This window comes from Stenella coeruleoalba (assembly GCF_951394435.1).
Source record: "Stenella coeruleoalba genome assembly, chromosome: 3".
Lineage (NCBI taxonomy): Eukaryota > Metazoa > Chordata > Mammalia > Artiodactyla > Delphinidae > Stenella > Stenella coeruleoalba.
Genome location: NC_137148.1, coordinates 109,124,037 through 109,139,586, shown reverse-complemented (window position 1 = coordinate 109,139,586; position 15,550 = coordinate 109,124,037). Strand labels below are relative to the sequence as shown.

The following is a 15,550-nucleotide window of genomic DNA, read 5'->3' as shown; positions in this document are numbered from 1 at the left end:
TTATCAAAGAACCAGCTTTTAGTTTTATTGATCTTTGCTATTGTTGTCTTTGTTTCTATTTCATTTATTTCTGCTCTGATCTTTATGATATCTTTCCTTCCACTGACTTTGGGTTTTCTTTGTTCTTCTTTCTCTAGTTGTTTTAACTGAAGGGTTAGATTGTTTATTTGAGATTTTTCTTGTTTCTTGAGGTGATATTGAATTGCTATAAACTTTCCCCTTAGAACTGCTTTTTCTGCGTCCTATAGGTTTTGGGTCATCGTGTTTTCATTGTCATTTGTTTCTATGTGTTTTTCAATTTCTTCTTTGATTTCTTCAGTGATCTCTTGGTTATTTAGTAGTGCACTGTTTCGCCTTCATGTATTTGTGTCTTTTACAGTTTTTTTCCTGTAATTGATTTCCAATCTCATAGCGTTGTGGTCAGAAAAGATGCTTGATATGATTTCAATTTTCTTAAATTTTCTAAGGCTTGATCTGTGACCTAAGATGTGATCTCTCCTGTAGAATGCTCCGTGTGCACTTGAGAAGAAATTGTATTCTTCCACTTTTGGGTGGAATGTTCTATAAATACCAATTAAATCTATCTGGTCTAGTGTGTCATTTAAAGCTTGTGTTTCCTTATTTATTTTCATTTTGGATGATCTGTCCATTGGTGTAAATGGAGTGTTAAAGTCCCTACTATCATTGTGTTACTGTCAATTTCTCCTTTCATGGTTGTTAGCATTTGCCTTACCTATTGAGGTGCTGCTGTGTTGGGTGCATAAACATTTATAATTGTTATATCTTCTTCTTGGATTGATCCCTTGATCATTATGTAGTGTCCTTCCTTATCTCTTGTAACAATCTTTATTTTAAAGTCTATTTTATCTGATATGAGTATTGCTACTCCAGCTTTCTTTTGAATTCCATTTGCATGGAATATCTTTTTCCATCCTTTCACTTTCAGTCTGTATGTGTCCCTAGGTCTGAAGTGGGTCTGTTGTAGACAGCACATATATGGGTCTTGTTTTTGTGTTGATTCAGCCATTCTGTGTCTTTTGGTTGGGGCATTTAATCCATTTACATTCAAGGTTATTATCAATATGTATGTTCCTATTACTGTTTTCTGAATTGTTTTGTATTTGTTTTTGTGGGTCCTTTTCTTCCCTTGTGTTTCCCGCCTAGAGAAATTTCTTTAGCATTTGTTGTAAAGCTGGTTTTGTGGTGCTGAATTCTCTTAGCTTTTGCTTGTCTGAAAAGCTTTTGACTTCTCCATCAAATCTGAATGAGATCCTTGCTGGGTAGAGTAATCTTGGTTCTAGGTTTTTCTCTTTCATCACTTTAAGTATATCCTGCCTCTCCCTTCTGGCCTGCAGAGTTTCTGCTGAAAAATCAGCTGATAACCTTTTGGGGATTCCTTTGTATGTTATTTTTTGTTTTTCCCTTGCTGCTTTTAGTATTTTTTCTTCAAATTTAATTTTTGTTAGTTTGATTAATATGTGTCTTAGTGTGTTTTTCCAAGGGTTTATTCTGTATGGGACTCTCTCTGCTTCCTGGGCTTGGGTGACTATTTCCTTTCCCATGTTAAGGAATTTTTCGACTATAACCTCCTCAGGTATTTTCTCAGACCCTTTTTCTCTTCTTCTGGGACCCCTATAGTTTGAATACTGGTGCATTTAGTGTTGTCCCTGATGTCTCTGAGATTGTCTTCAATTCTTTTTATTCTTTTTTCTTTATTCTGCTCCTCAGCAGTTATTTCCACCATTTTGTCTTCCATCTCACTTATTCATTCTTCTGCCTCCGTTATTCTGCTATTGATTCCTTCTAGTGTATTTTTCATTTCAGTTATTGTGTTGTTCATCTCTGTTTGTTTGTTCTTTAGTTCTTCTAGATCTTTGTTAAACATTTCTTGTATTTTCTCAATCCGTTCCTCCATTCTATTTCCGAGATTATGGATCATCTTTAGTATCATTACTCTGAATTCTTTTTCAGGTAGATTGCCTATTTCCTCTTCATTTATTTGGCCTTCTATGTTTTTACCTTGCTCCTTCATCTGTGACATATTTTTTTGCCATCTAATTTTTTTTTTTTTTTAAATGAGTGGGATTGTGTTCCTGTCTTACTGGCTATTTGGCCTAAGGCTTCCAACACTGGAGTTTGTAGGCTATTGGGTAGAGCTGGGTCTTTGTGCTGAGATGAGGAACTCCGTGATACCTCACTCTGATGAATATTCCCTGGGGTCTGAGGTCCTCTGTTAGTCCAGTGGTTCGGACTTGGAGCTTCCATGACAGGAGCTTTGGCCCCACCCCCGGCTCACAAACCAAGATCCCGCAAGATGTGTGGGGCAGAAAAAAAAAAATAGGAACAATAACAAAGTAAAAAATAAAATTAGACTAGGAAACTAACAGATATGTTAGAAAGAATATAAAAATAAAAATATAGATGAATCAGCAACCGGAAGGTACATCAGTACCACAATAGTGAAAAAGAGAGTGAGGGAAAAGAAAAACATAATAAAAACCTGGAAAAAGGCGTGCCCCCCACCCCTGGTCTCATAGGGCAGAGGACCTCACCTGGGAGCTCAGCAGGCTTTCTGGGCTTGAGTGGGCAGAGCAATCGCCCTCCTCTCCTCTCCTGCTCCTCCGGTCTGGGAGGGGTCCTCCCGCCTGCCTCTCCTGATCTCCCCGGCCTCCCTCCTATGCCCCCCAGGACCCATGTGCCTTGAAGGGGGCTTTGGAGAGCAGGGCACCGGCCTGGGAACTCAACAGTCTCCCCAGGCCTGAGTGGGTGGGGCAATCGCCCTCCACTCCTCTCCCACTCTTCCCAGAGAATCTCTCCTGCGTGCTTTTCCTGATCTGCCTGGTGTCAGGGGTGCCAATCTTGTGTTGCCTCCACTTCTCCTTCTTTCTCAGTCCCCCTACATCCTGCCGGTTCACTTTGGGATTCCTCCCATCTCCTTGGGCCTCAGAGTCCCCCACAAGCGGCCAGCAGGTGCCCTTGTTGTGGGGAGATACTAACTTCACGTCTTCCCACACCACCATCTTGACTCTGCCTCCCTTTATGACCATTATTTTTAACTCTTTATCAGGTAAACCACTTATCTCCATTTCATTAAGGTCTTTATCTGAGGCTTTTTCTTGTTTTTTCAATTGGAACGTATTCCTCTCTTTTTTTTCATTTTCCTTGACTCTCTGTGTTGGTTTGTATGCAATAGATAAAGAAACCCCTCTTCCAGTCTTAAAGGAGTGATCTTGTGTAGGAGATGAACCTTGTCATTAAACCCTGCCCTTGCTCTTAGTTTTCTCTCAAACGTTTGTAATTGTTCAAGCAGACTGGTTTGTTCTTAATGGCTTCTAGTAGTTGAGGGTATGCCAAGATCTGTTAGTGTCCAAAGGGAAGGATACCAGTCAGCACCTAGATGCAGGCTGATCATAAGCTGGACCCTCTGGCAGCAGCTTTTAAAGTATGCAAATATACCTGTTTCAGGTGAATACTGAAATGGGTGTTTTGGTCTGCTCCCTCTGCACTGTGGCCTGGTGTGATAGCCAGTTAAGAACTGTTTCTTTGTTTGCTCCCCTCCTCTTGAAGAAATCATGAACACATGCTCCACTGGCCAGCAAACCAGGTGTTCAAGAGTCATGCCCTGGGCTGCACCCACAAGATCTGGGGTGCCAGAGATATACACAGACTCTTTCTGGGAAATACCAGTGACCTGGAGCAAGGCAGAGGGAGAGTATGAAGATAGTACCTGCTGATGACCTCCCTGGTCTCTGGAGAGTATTGGCATCGGCCCCTTGATGTGTGTTAAGTTAGAAGCCTGCCCCTAAGGCTGCAGCTGTCAAAATAAGCAAATAGTCCTCTTTCACCAAGAAGACTGGTTTCAGTCTGCTGCCTCTGCTGGGCCCTGGGGGATTAGGTATGGTGAGTCCATGCGAGCCCTTTAAGAACTGTCTATTAATTTGCCATATAGTCTTATAGATCTCACAGATACAAGCACTGTTGGCTTTCAAAGCTAGATGTTTTGGGGTCCCTTCTCTCAGGTGTATGTCTTAAAAGTTTGGGTGCTGGATGTGGGGTCCAAACCCATTGCCTTTCAGGGAGAAGCTGAGAGTTGTGAGTTCCCTCCTGGTTGTGTGCCACCTTGCCAGGGTTGGGGTTTATGGTGAGATTTGTGTCTCAGCCTCTCTTACCATTATTTATTTATTTATTTTTTAAATGAACTTTTTAAATTTTTTTATCTTTTTAACTTCTTTATTGGAGTCTTACCATTTTTAAAATTGAGGTTTAGTTGATTTACAATATTAGTTTCAGTTGTACAACATAGTGATCCAAAATTTTTATAGATTATACTCCATTTATAGTTATTACAAAATATTGGCTATATTCCCTGTGCTGTACAATATATCCTTGTAGCTTATTTATGTTTTACATAGTAGGTTGTAGCTCTTAATCCCCTACTCCTATTTTGCCTCTCCCCCTTCCCTCTCCCACTTATAACCACTAGTTTGTTCTCTATATCTGTGAGTTTGCTCTCTCTTACCATTTTTCAAAATTTCATTTATTTATTTATTTGTCATGCCACGTGGCTTGCAGGATCTTAATTCCCTGACCAGGGAGCGAACTTGTGCCCCTTGCAGTGGAAGCGTGGAGTCATAACCTCTGGACTGCAAGGGAATTCCCCCTCTCTTACCATTTTTTTTTTTATTGGGGTGTAGTTGTTTTACGATGTGTTAGTTTCTAACTCTTACCATTTATGTGGATTTTTTCTTGTTCACCTGATAATGTAGGAGTCACTCATCCTCTCGATTTGTTTCAGAGAAAATTTTTCTATATGTAGCTATAGATTTGGGGTGTCCATAGGAGGAGGTGAGTTCAGGAGCCTCCTATGTCACCATCTTGAAAGAGGTAGCCTGTTTTTGTTTTTAATAACAGGCAGTTGACTTGGCTGGACACAAACAGCAAACTTTTTTGTGCTGTTCAGTTCTTATACTTGGCTGAGATGCTTACAGTCTCACCTACATATGCTTTGTTTAGAGGTCTGCAAGAGATTCAGGCACAGCTTATACGTAGAGTTTGAAAGTCTCTCTCTCTCACACATTGTTGTGATTCACTCTTCACTTTTTAGCACCTATGGTTGCCTCTGTAATGTGGTGCTTCAGGTTATAAAAACTTTGGATTTTTTTGTCAGACTGTGCTATGTCACCTGTGGTCATCCAAGGCTAACAGCCATTGAAAAAATGGGAAACCACCTGTACCATTCCTGTCTTTTTTTTTTTTTTTTTTTTTTTTTGCCGTATGCGGGCCTCTCACTGTTGTGGCCTCTCCCGTTGCAGAGCACAGGCTCCAGACACGTAGGCTCAGTGGCCATGGCTCACGGGCCCAGCTGCTCCGCGGCATGTGGGATCTTCCCGGACCGGGGCACGAACCCGTGTCCCCTGCATCAGCAGGCGGACTCTCAACCACTGTGCCGCCAGGAAAGCCCCTCATTCCTGTCTTTTAAGGATCGACTGCCATTCATAATCTGCCTGTTTTGTTTACCCTGCAGTGCCTTCCAGTAATTATTTTTCATATTTTGTCCAGAGTTTATAGTTATCTGGGTGAGGGTCAGTCTGTTAGGAGTTATATTCAACTATATTAAAAAGTCTCTTATTTTTAATCAAAATAATTGTATTTATCTACGTAAGTAAGTACTTTATTCATATGATTGATATATTTGGTCTCAGTTTTGACATACTATTTTAGATTAATTTACTGTATTCATCATTTTCTGTTTGCTTGTTTTACTAGGATATATCTTAGAATTGGCCATTTTAGGTCAAATCCATTCTTTCATTTTTCTGTTTTTAAGGCTCCAGTGAAACCTACATTACTCTTCTTTGTCAGTCTTTTATATTTATCACTGTCTCTCATCCTGTTTACCTTTATCTTCATTTTCCTTCATTTTCTTTGTTTTACTTTTCTCATTCTGTCCTCTCTGTCTCTTAGTACACCTTGGTCGTATTTGTATTTTCCTTGGGAACCTTATAATAGTCTTCTTTTCTGAGATAATTTTATTGGTTTTTTTAAATAGCTTTTCTGAATATGATCAGTTTCTATTTCACATCTTCTTTTGTTGTCTGTATCCATTCTGAGCTTTTCAGTTTCTGAATTGTGATGTTCTTTCATAGTCACACTTGCTTATTACTTAATTATATTTAATTAATGTTACGGTATTTTGTTAATATTCTTCTGTTTCTTGGCTGGGGCTTGGTTGTTTTGTGTTTTCAACTCCTGAAAAGTTTTGATTTTCATTTTGTTTTTCTGTTGTAACTTGTATGGATGCTGAGTTCTTTTTTATTTTTCTTGTTGTGTTTTCCTGGACCATTGATCTCATGTTAAATGTTTCCTCTTCTATTCCTACAGTGAAATGCAGTTTCTTTAATTAATAGTACTTTTTTTTGGTCTATCTCCTCTGAATTATTTCTTAATTTATAATTTTAATGGGCCCCTTACTTTTACCCACTTCTTCCCTTTGCCACCAAACCTGGCAACCATCTCACTCTCTAAGAGTCCTCCTTCACCCAAGAAGTAGTGCCTTCCCTGTGCTGTAACCTGTGATTCAGTACAGTTTCCAAGCTCTTGTGTTTAAAATATCCAAAAGGCAGTGCTGTGATCCACTAAGTTTCAGATTTTTCGCTCAGTATTTCCCTACTCAGAGTAGGTCCTTTCCCTCTGAAAGCAAGACCCTGGATGACATTATATGGTATTTACCATTAATATTATTTCACCACCATTAAGACCATACTACACTTTTCACTCTTTCTGCAGCCTCAGATTCTTTGCTTAGATATCTCTGGAACACTCTGCTGACATCTGGTGTTTATTTTCCCACTAACAAGAAAATTGAAATTTGTAGTATCTCTGTTTCCAAGTTACATTGTAGGCATAGGTAATGGGTGATTTTTGTTTTCTTTCCTTATTGGTGGTTTTCAGGAAGCTCTGTGGAGGGAATTGCATTTAGAAGGATATCTTTATTCTGTGACACCCTCTTACTATTAAAATAATCAATGTTACCAACCTAGACTTCAGAATTTTTTTAGCTGTTTGAATTTCCTTTTCTTTTTAGTGAGTGACATATAATAGGGATGAATGTTAAGAATAGTTGAAAAGAATTGCTGCCACTTTTCATATAAATAGTCTGTCTCAGTATTCACTTGACCCTTACTAGATCATCCCACAAGGGCAGTGCCTTCTTTGAAAATAATCAAGGAATAGAAGAGGCCAAGTAATGAAACAAAAATTTATATCAGTTATAGTGTCCTGCTTTACAAACATTTTTATTCAGAGCCTTCCAACAAGGGCCCAAAATACCCCATTTCTAAATGCTATACTTCACACTTATCAGAAATACGATACAGGAAACCTACTGTGAGTTAATGAGTGTCTTGGTTAGCCCAGAAGAGGCTTCACTGAGACAGTATTTTGTGTTGTTTCTTTTTTTGATGACCTTAAAGTTTTTACATCTGGGGAGAATACACCATAGTAAAATTTTATGTGTATGAACAATAGGCCTTTCTTTTGAATAGTTGGGGGAAGGACTATTTGAAAAGAGAAATTGAGCAAAGCAATGAAAGTGTATATAGAATTTGAGTATCTGGAAGTCGATTCCTCTGTATTTCTGCTAAAATTGTGCATACCTTAGCGGTATGCAGACCCTAGTTTGAAGACCACTACCCTAGTGAAACACTTGAACATATGGACAAGGAGATGTAATAGAAAGGCCTTTTACAAATCTGAATGTTCATCAAGGGAAAATGGATAAATGATTTATGAAATATGCATACAATCTATAACTTAGCCTTAGTGAAAATGAGTGAACTAAAAAAAAACTACGTTTCTCATGCATCTCTCAAAAAACTTAACACTAAGTCAAAAAGCAAGTTATAGAAGGTTATGTTGGGTATGATACAATTTATATAAAGTTTCAATACGTGGAAAGCAATACTATTTATATTCACTTTTTAATACATTAATTGTAAATGTATAAAAACATGTTCCAGGATAAAGAAGCACTAATAATTTTAGGATAGTGACTTTTTGTGGGGAGCTGTAGAGGAGAATTAGATTAGGAAGGGCTCAGTTTTATCTGTAATGTTTTGTTTATTTTTAAAGAAGTTCCATAGTAAATAAATATATAAGTTGGAATTACATCAGGCTCCTTATAATAGAGTTATAGTAGTGACTTAGGCTTTATTCTTTCATATAAACAGACTTAAAGAGAAAGATAATCTAGCATCATTTTGGTAGCTCCACAATATCATTGGGGACCTGGACCCTTCTTTCTGTTTCATCTTTTATAGTGCATGGCTTTCTTCCTAATGTCACAAGATGGCTCCTGGAGCTATACCTGGGTTTGAGACCAGAAGCAGTTAGAAAGGGGAAGGGCCCTAAAAGAGTCTACTCCAACTGTCTGCCCCACCCCCTTTATTGAGCTTACAAATAACAACTTTTGCTTACAAATAATTTTACAGGCTGTAATCAGGTTCACACGAGGATACAAGTGAAATTAGAAGGTATAATCTTTTTTTCTGGGCACATTGGTATCTTAAATAAAATCAGGATTATCTTATTAGTGAAAAAAGAGAGAAAGTCTTTCATATAGGTATTGTGTAGGTAGGTAGTCTCTGCCTCACCTGACCAATGCCAAGATTTGGCAGACCTGAGTTAGGGGTACCTATGAATTTGCTGTATTATTCTTCACAGTTCTCTGTATGTTTTAAATAGTTCAGAATAAGTTTTTAAAATAATAAATGAATTAGTTAATGATAGATCTATCTCTAGGGTCTCTGGACATAAGCACATAGTTAGGGGTGAAGAGACTATATTCATTCTCAGATTTTATTTCCTAGATGAAATGATCCAGAGTCTTTAGTATCACTTCACCTTCTGTCCAGTCATCCAAAGCGAGAGTCAGCCAAAGGTAATCTGGGCATGGGGTGGTTTGGCATCTCTCCCAGTCACCCTACTTGTATATGTGAGATTTCTCTGACCTGTGTGTTCACTTCGTGTCTCTCCATTTGTTTACTGTTTGTCCCTCACACTGTCCTTAGCTGTGACTTTGTGTGCATACTTCATGTGGGCTTATAGTATGCATGTGTGTATATGTGTGGTTTGTGTTTGTTTATGGACCCTAAGAGTGATTTTGTTCTAGCTTAAATTATACACTCATTTTTATCATGGTTTGACCAGTTTTGAGTTTTACTTAAAATTTTAGGAGATCTTGTTATATCACAAAAAAAGCACAGGACGAAAATCTTGAAGACTTGAGTTATAGTCCTAGCTCTGCCACTTACTGACTGTGTAAACTCAGATAATATACCTCCTCAGTATTGTCCCAGTATTGTTGTTACCACATCAGAGAGTTGAAAGGGATGAGTTCCAAGGGCCCTGTGAATGCTGACATTGTGGGGATTCTGAACGTCCCCATATGGCATTTCTGAGCCAGAAATGACAGTTGTGACAGTGTCCAGAGGCAAGAGGAATGATCTCCAAACCCTCCAACCTCCCCACCTCCTTTTCTACCCCATCTTTTTCTCCTGACTCACATTGGTCCACTTTTCTCCTTTCCCCATGCCCTTGTTGTCTACCTGATTTTCTCCATCCAGTGTATTTCTGACAGAAGAGGAAGACCCTGTGATTGGCCAAGTGGATCGCAGGATTCAGCTCATCACTGGGCTGTCAGATGAAACAGCTGAATTTTTCCAGGTATGAGGTATCTGAGTGAGGAATCTGTGTCCTGTCCCCCTTTCTTGTCTTTTCTAATCTCAGTTGAGCCATAGTTACCTTTACCCTGAAGCTTTCCATTCTCTAGCTGAGGACACTGGCCTTGAAATGTTGTGAGCCCCACTTCCATGCCCCTTCCCACAGAAACCTACCCAGTCTGATTTTTGTTTCCCTCTTTCTCTGCGCACAAATGGCCTAGGGTTTAAGGGCATAGAGCTCAGGAATCAAAAAGCCTGGGTAAGAATTCAAGCTTTGGGACTTCCCTGGTGGCACAGTGGTTAAGAATCCTCCTGCTGGGACTTCCCTGGTGGTGCAGTGGTTGGGAATCTGCCTGCCAATGCAGGGGACATGGGTTCGATCCCTGGTCCGGGAAGATCCCACATGCCGTGAAGCAGCTAAGCCTGTGAGCCACAACTATTGAGCCTGAGCTCTAGAGCCCACGAGCCACAGCTACTGAAGCCCCCGCACCGAGAGCCCATGTTCCTCAATAAGAGAAGCCACCGCAATGAGAAGCCTGCGCACCGCGACGAAGAGTAGCCCCCGCTCGCCGCAACTAGAGAAAGCCTGTGTGCAGCAACGAAGACCCAATGCAGCCAAAAATAAATAAATAAATTTATTTAAAAAAAAAAAAGAATTCAAGCTTTGCTACTTTCTATCTGTGTCACCTTGAGTAAGTTCCATATTCTGTCTGTTCCTTAGTTTCCTAGTCTAGGTGCAGGTACTAGATAAGCTGCTTATTGTCTTCATTTAGGAGCAGGCTTGGGAATGCAGAGTTCCTGGGCTGGCTTAGAGGCTGTCCATCTAGCTAATCTTGTATTTTTTTTTTTTTTTTTTTTACTGCCAGGTTGCTGATTATGGCATTGGAGGATACTATGACCCTCATATGGATTATTTTTTGGTAAGGGCAAAATATCATTCCTTTGGGTTGTGTTTCAAGTGGCAGGAAAAGGTCACAGCTCACATAGGTTTGGCTTCTAGCTCAGGGACCTCTAAATTCTCAAGGATAAATCTTTGGGGATTGTTTTAAAATTAGGAGAGAAAACAGATTTTATTGTCTTATGGTGTGGTGCCGCCTCCACCAGGCACCTGGAATTGAGATGAATTATTGGGGTAGAAAGTGATGGAGAGAGAACTACACAGAGTCCTTTGCTCCCACCTGTGTCCCCACTTGTGCTAGGAGGTTCCTCTGTCTCTCTCTTCAGGCAGACCTCACTCTTGAGTTGATAGGAGGAGCACTTGAGTCTATTGCTGAGCTCCAGTACTTTAGCCTAGCACAAGCCCCTAGTGTGGCTGAGCCAGACACAGAAGATAGATATTTGTGCTTTGGGAATGACAAGCTGAATCAGCAAACAAAACAACAAATGTTTATTTAGCACCTTTGATGTGCTGGTTACTCTCTTAGAAACTAGGGATAGGAAGGCAAAGAAAACAATTCCCATTCTCATACAGAGACCATGGTTTTCTGAGAGTCATACATATGAACAGCTGCTTTCAAAGTTATAGTAAGTGCTATAAACGAGGTATGTATACAGTGGTCCTGGGATCCAGTGAACAGGCATGCAGCCTGGATGTTCAGAGGAGGCTTCCTGCAAGAGCTTAGGTGTAAGCTAAGATTGTTCCTTTCAACCTGTCCCTTCATGAGAAGGTGTCCCTAGAATCAAAAGCCTTCTCACTGCTGCCAGAATGTAGTCTGAAAGTAGCTGTCTCTACAGTCAAGATTGACCCACTGGTTACAGGAATCTGGGGAACCGTGTTCTTGGTGTTGCAGGAATACCTTTTGCTGAGAAACCACATAGACCTTGAAAGCAAAAGCCAACCTGTTCCTGTGGATAAGACCCCTTTGTGATTCCACTCTGAAATGTTCCTGACTTAGCCAGTTCTAGGATCGAATGTTTTCTAGAGTGGTATGCATTCCTTCTTAGTCATGTTTTCTGACCCACTTCCTTTGTTGAGTTTTCTGTCTCCACCATGGAAAAATAAGTGGATTGGATTGGTGGTCTGTTCTTTGAATACAACAATTGGTTCCTGTATCTGCCCTTTCTGCCTGGGTTCCAGTCTCACCTGCCTGTATGTCCATTTCCATCCTTGAGGGGCAGGGTGACCTCCATTTGCCTGTGATGCGTTTCTCATTCTCACATCATATCCTTAATTATAATGGTTGGGAAAGCAACTGCTGTTCACGCTTCTTAACTAGTTAAGCCTAAGACCTGTGTATTCACTTTCACCTAAATTTCATAGGGATTTGACAATGAGCCTTTGGAGCTTCATGAGACAGGGAATCGTGTGGCCACATTCACGAGCTATGTAAGCATGGTCAGTACTGGATTGCCCCCTAGACACACTAAGCATGGGCTAGAAGGGTCACCACTGAACAAAACATTGAGGATTTGGATCCAGGAATTTGTATTTTTTAAAATGCTGCAGTAGATTCTAGTGATCAACTGGTATAGGAACTACTATCACTTAGTGCTTAAAAGTAGAAGGGGAAAGAGGGAAAGGGAAGAGTTGCAGAATCACCTGGGGGATTTCTTTATATTACACAGCACCTCTTCATTCTGTTACTCCTTGCGTTGTCAGTCTCTTCATTGCGGAGTAAAGATCTAGAACCGTTTATTTTGCCAATCAGGTGTGATTTCCTCCTCTGGACTAGGGCTAATTTTTTAATTCTTAAAGTAATTATTTGATTTTTAAGCTAATTTTTAAAATAAACAATGAGGAGAAAACCCCTCAGGATTCCTAGATACATATAATAGGCATTTTTCTACTGTCTTTCCTTCTCTACCTAAAGTTGTATCAAATAATATGCAGATATTATCACACTGCTTTTAAGATATCTTAATTCCAAAGTTATAGCAGATTTAGACCCCACTTTCGTGAGGGACAGTCCCAGAGACTTTTGCTCATAACTAATGACTGATTCAAAGGGGAAAGATTTCTGACTCATTCTTATTCATTCCTTTTGGAAGGAAGTGATTGTCAATATTGAAATTCTGCTATACCCAATTTGAGGCTGGTACAATATGAAGATCCTTCTCTGTTCTTTTAATCATCACTTATTAAGCAAAAAAAAAAAAAAAAGAAAGCTTGATTTGGACAAAGAGTTTTCTTTCAGGAATTTTTTGAGTATGACTTGTTCTGTTTGTTGCAATGAGTAATTATAACTTAGAAAATGGACATGGGTAGTCTACTTTAGTATAATGGGCAGTAGTCACAATATGTAAATACCCTGTTTTTGCCAAGATAAAATAAGAAAAATCATTAGTTACAAAATGAGTGTAAGGCCTTTTAGGACTATTGTTCTAGGTACAGATTATCAACAGCAATTATCCCCACATCTTTTCTCCAGCATGAACATTGGAGCGCAGTGCCTTTATGGTACGTCAAGAAGCATTGGTAAAGGATTTAGAAGAGAAGGTGGTAAAGAAATGTAGTTTGAGTTCTCTTGTGAATTAACTATGTTCCTAGCTCTCCCAGTCTTTGCTGCTGCCATGATATTTGGGAGTTGTTCTGTTCGCTTCTCACAGACAAGAGGTGGTAGGTATAGTATTTAAAGTTGATATTAAGTATAGTTCACTTTCTTTGCCTTCTGCATATGACTTCAGTGCTGCTTGCCACATCTTAGAACAGTTGCAGTATTTGCTATTTACTTTTATATCGATGATTCAGTGGAAAGAGCAGGGCCTTCAATACCCCCAAACCAAGATTCTGATGCTGAATCTGCTAGAAACTAGCTGCATATATTTGGCAGGTTATTTCCTTTAGGTTTTTTGTCTCCATCGGCTTATTGGTCAGTTAAAGGTATTGAAATAACCTGTCCCTAATTTCTAATCTAGTTTTGTTAGTCTCTGCAACAGTCAATTAGAAAATATTTATTGGCACCTACAACGTATCAGGCATTGTTCTTAGGTGCTGAGGATGTTGCAGTGAATAAAACCACCAAAGTGTCTGCCCTTGTGAAGATTAAATTCAAGTGGTGGAACTGAACAATAAATAAGAAAATTAAAAATCGATAAATAACATGAATACACATTTTAGAAGTCTTATGAAGGAATTATAATGGTGTAAAGAAAAATATCTGTGTTGGAAGATTTTGTTGATCAGGGAGAACCTCTTTTAAGGAGGTGATATTGGAATGATAATGAGCCAGCTGTGTGAAAGATCTGGAAGATGAGTATCCTAGGCAAAAAGAATAGCAAGTGCAAAGGCACTGAGACAGAGAAAAACTTGGCAAAAGAAATATTTTGGAAGTAGCCCTTTCAATTTCAACCACCATTTTCCTAGTTACAGGAATCTAATCTCAGACAATCCTGATCTCTCAGCCCTTAGATATGGCAGTTGTTTCAGTGTTTCAAAGAGACTTGCATAGTAACAAAGCATTGGGGCATGCTCATTTGGACCTTGAGTCATTGTCATGTTACTACACAGGAAATATGAAGGTGTTCTTCATTCCTGTGTCAGGCTTGTACCTCCTCTGGAGTAGGTGGCACTCCTGTTAGTCTGACCCAAACCCTCATCCTTGGGGAGTCTGAGCCCCTGTTTACCATTATCTTTTGAGGCCATGAATGATACACTTGTCCATTTACTATTAAAATTTGACAGTTCCAAGAAACCCTCCAGTGGATCACCTGAGCACCATATTCTTCCCTGTCTCTATTATGTAACAGCATCACTGTCTCCTCTTGATGATCAGGGTCAGTGACCCCCGTCAGTAAAGTGACTCCTTTTATTGCTTCCTAGTCTCTTGGCATAAAGTGCTTGAAGTGACAGTGCAGTAGCCATAGCTTAAATTTCAGTAGGATTCTCTTTATCCCCTAGTAGAAACTTTCTCTTCTGGTAACCAGGTCCTGTGGAGTAGTTCTGTCCAATAGAATATTCTGCAGTAATGGAAATGTTTATTATTTGTGCTATTATGGTAGCCACTTTCTTATGTGGCTTTTGAGCACTTGAAATGTGACTAGTACAACTAAGGAAATTAATTTTTAATTTAATTTAATTACATTTAAATGTAAACAGTCACACATAGCTAGTGGCTACCTTATTGGGTAGTGTAGCTCTAGACCCATAGAGCCTATAAATGTAGAGATAGGCAACAGGAATTCTCCAAGGCGGTCACTCTGAGTGGCATTAAGTGGAGCCATTCCTATTTCCACCCCAGGGTTCCCAGACCCATGTATTCTACATATTATGATGGTTGTCGATTTGGGGTTGTAGAATACATCCTGGAAGATACCCATGTCTTTGCAGAGTATAACTACAATGTTCAAGCTAACGCCTTACTGGAATGTTCAAGAGATCATTCCTCTACTGTATCAGGCTACCATTTTCTGGGTGGTAGACTGTGTGATAGGACCAGTTGACCCTTTGATCATAGCTAGATTGTAAAAATTCAGGGTCCTGCCACATTGGTGAAGTCTTTAAATAGCCAGTAGTTGGTCCAGAGCAGCATATCCCATTATCTTCCTCTACCTGTTTACCAGCTAAAACAGAAGTTGGCCAACTTTCCTATAGCAGGAAAGTTAGAAATGGAGTATTTGTAGTAGAAATTGAGTGTTTAACCTTGGAATGTCAAGTGATTATGCAACAAAGCTGCCCATTGAGTTCATGTCTGTCAGACCCACCATGTCATAAGATGGAACAGGCCCAGCAGTAGGACCTTTATGATAGGCTTTTCCATTTATGTGAATAAGGAAGTTGAAATTTTGATAGGGATTGCACTGAACATGTAGATTATTTGCATAGTAGTGCTGTATTAGCAGTATAGTCTTCCAATTTATGAACAGGGAGTGTCTTTCCATTTATTTAGAAGTGG

The 15,550-nt window shown here is 39.6% G+C and overlaps 1 protein-coding gene across 11 annotated transcripts in view; it reads left to right on the top strand.

The window, feature by feature from the left end:
• Nucleotides 1-15,550, top strand: part of LOC307184606 (uncharacterized protein) — a 225,105-nt gene that overhangs the window by 51,642 nt on the left and 157,913 nt on the right. For 10 of the 11 annotated variants that reach the window (XR_013827764.1, XR_013827765.1, XR_013827766.1 and 7 more), the window contains 3 exons: nucleotides 8,868-8,938; nucleotides 9,624-9,723; nucleotides 10,586-10,639. The gene's annotated coding sequence lies outside the window, so the exon portion shown is untranslated. Of the gene's footprint in view, nucleotides 1-8,867; nucleotides 8,939-9,623; nucleotides 9,724-10,585; nucleotides 10,640-11,509; nucleotides 11,646-15,550 lie in introns of all 11 variants that reach the window. The other variant, XR_013827771.1, reaches the window with a different exon arrangement.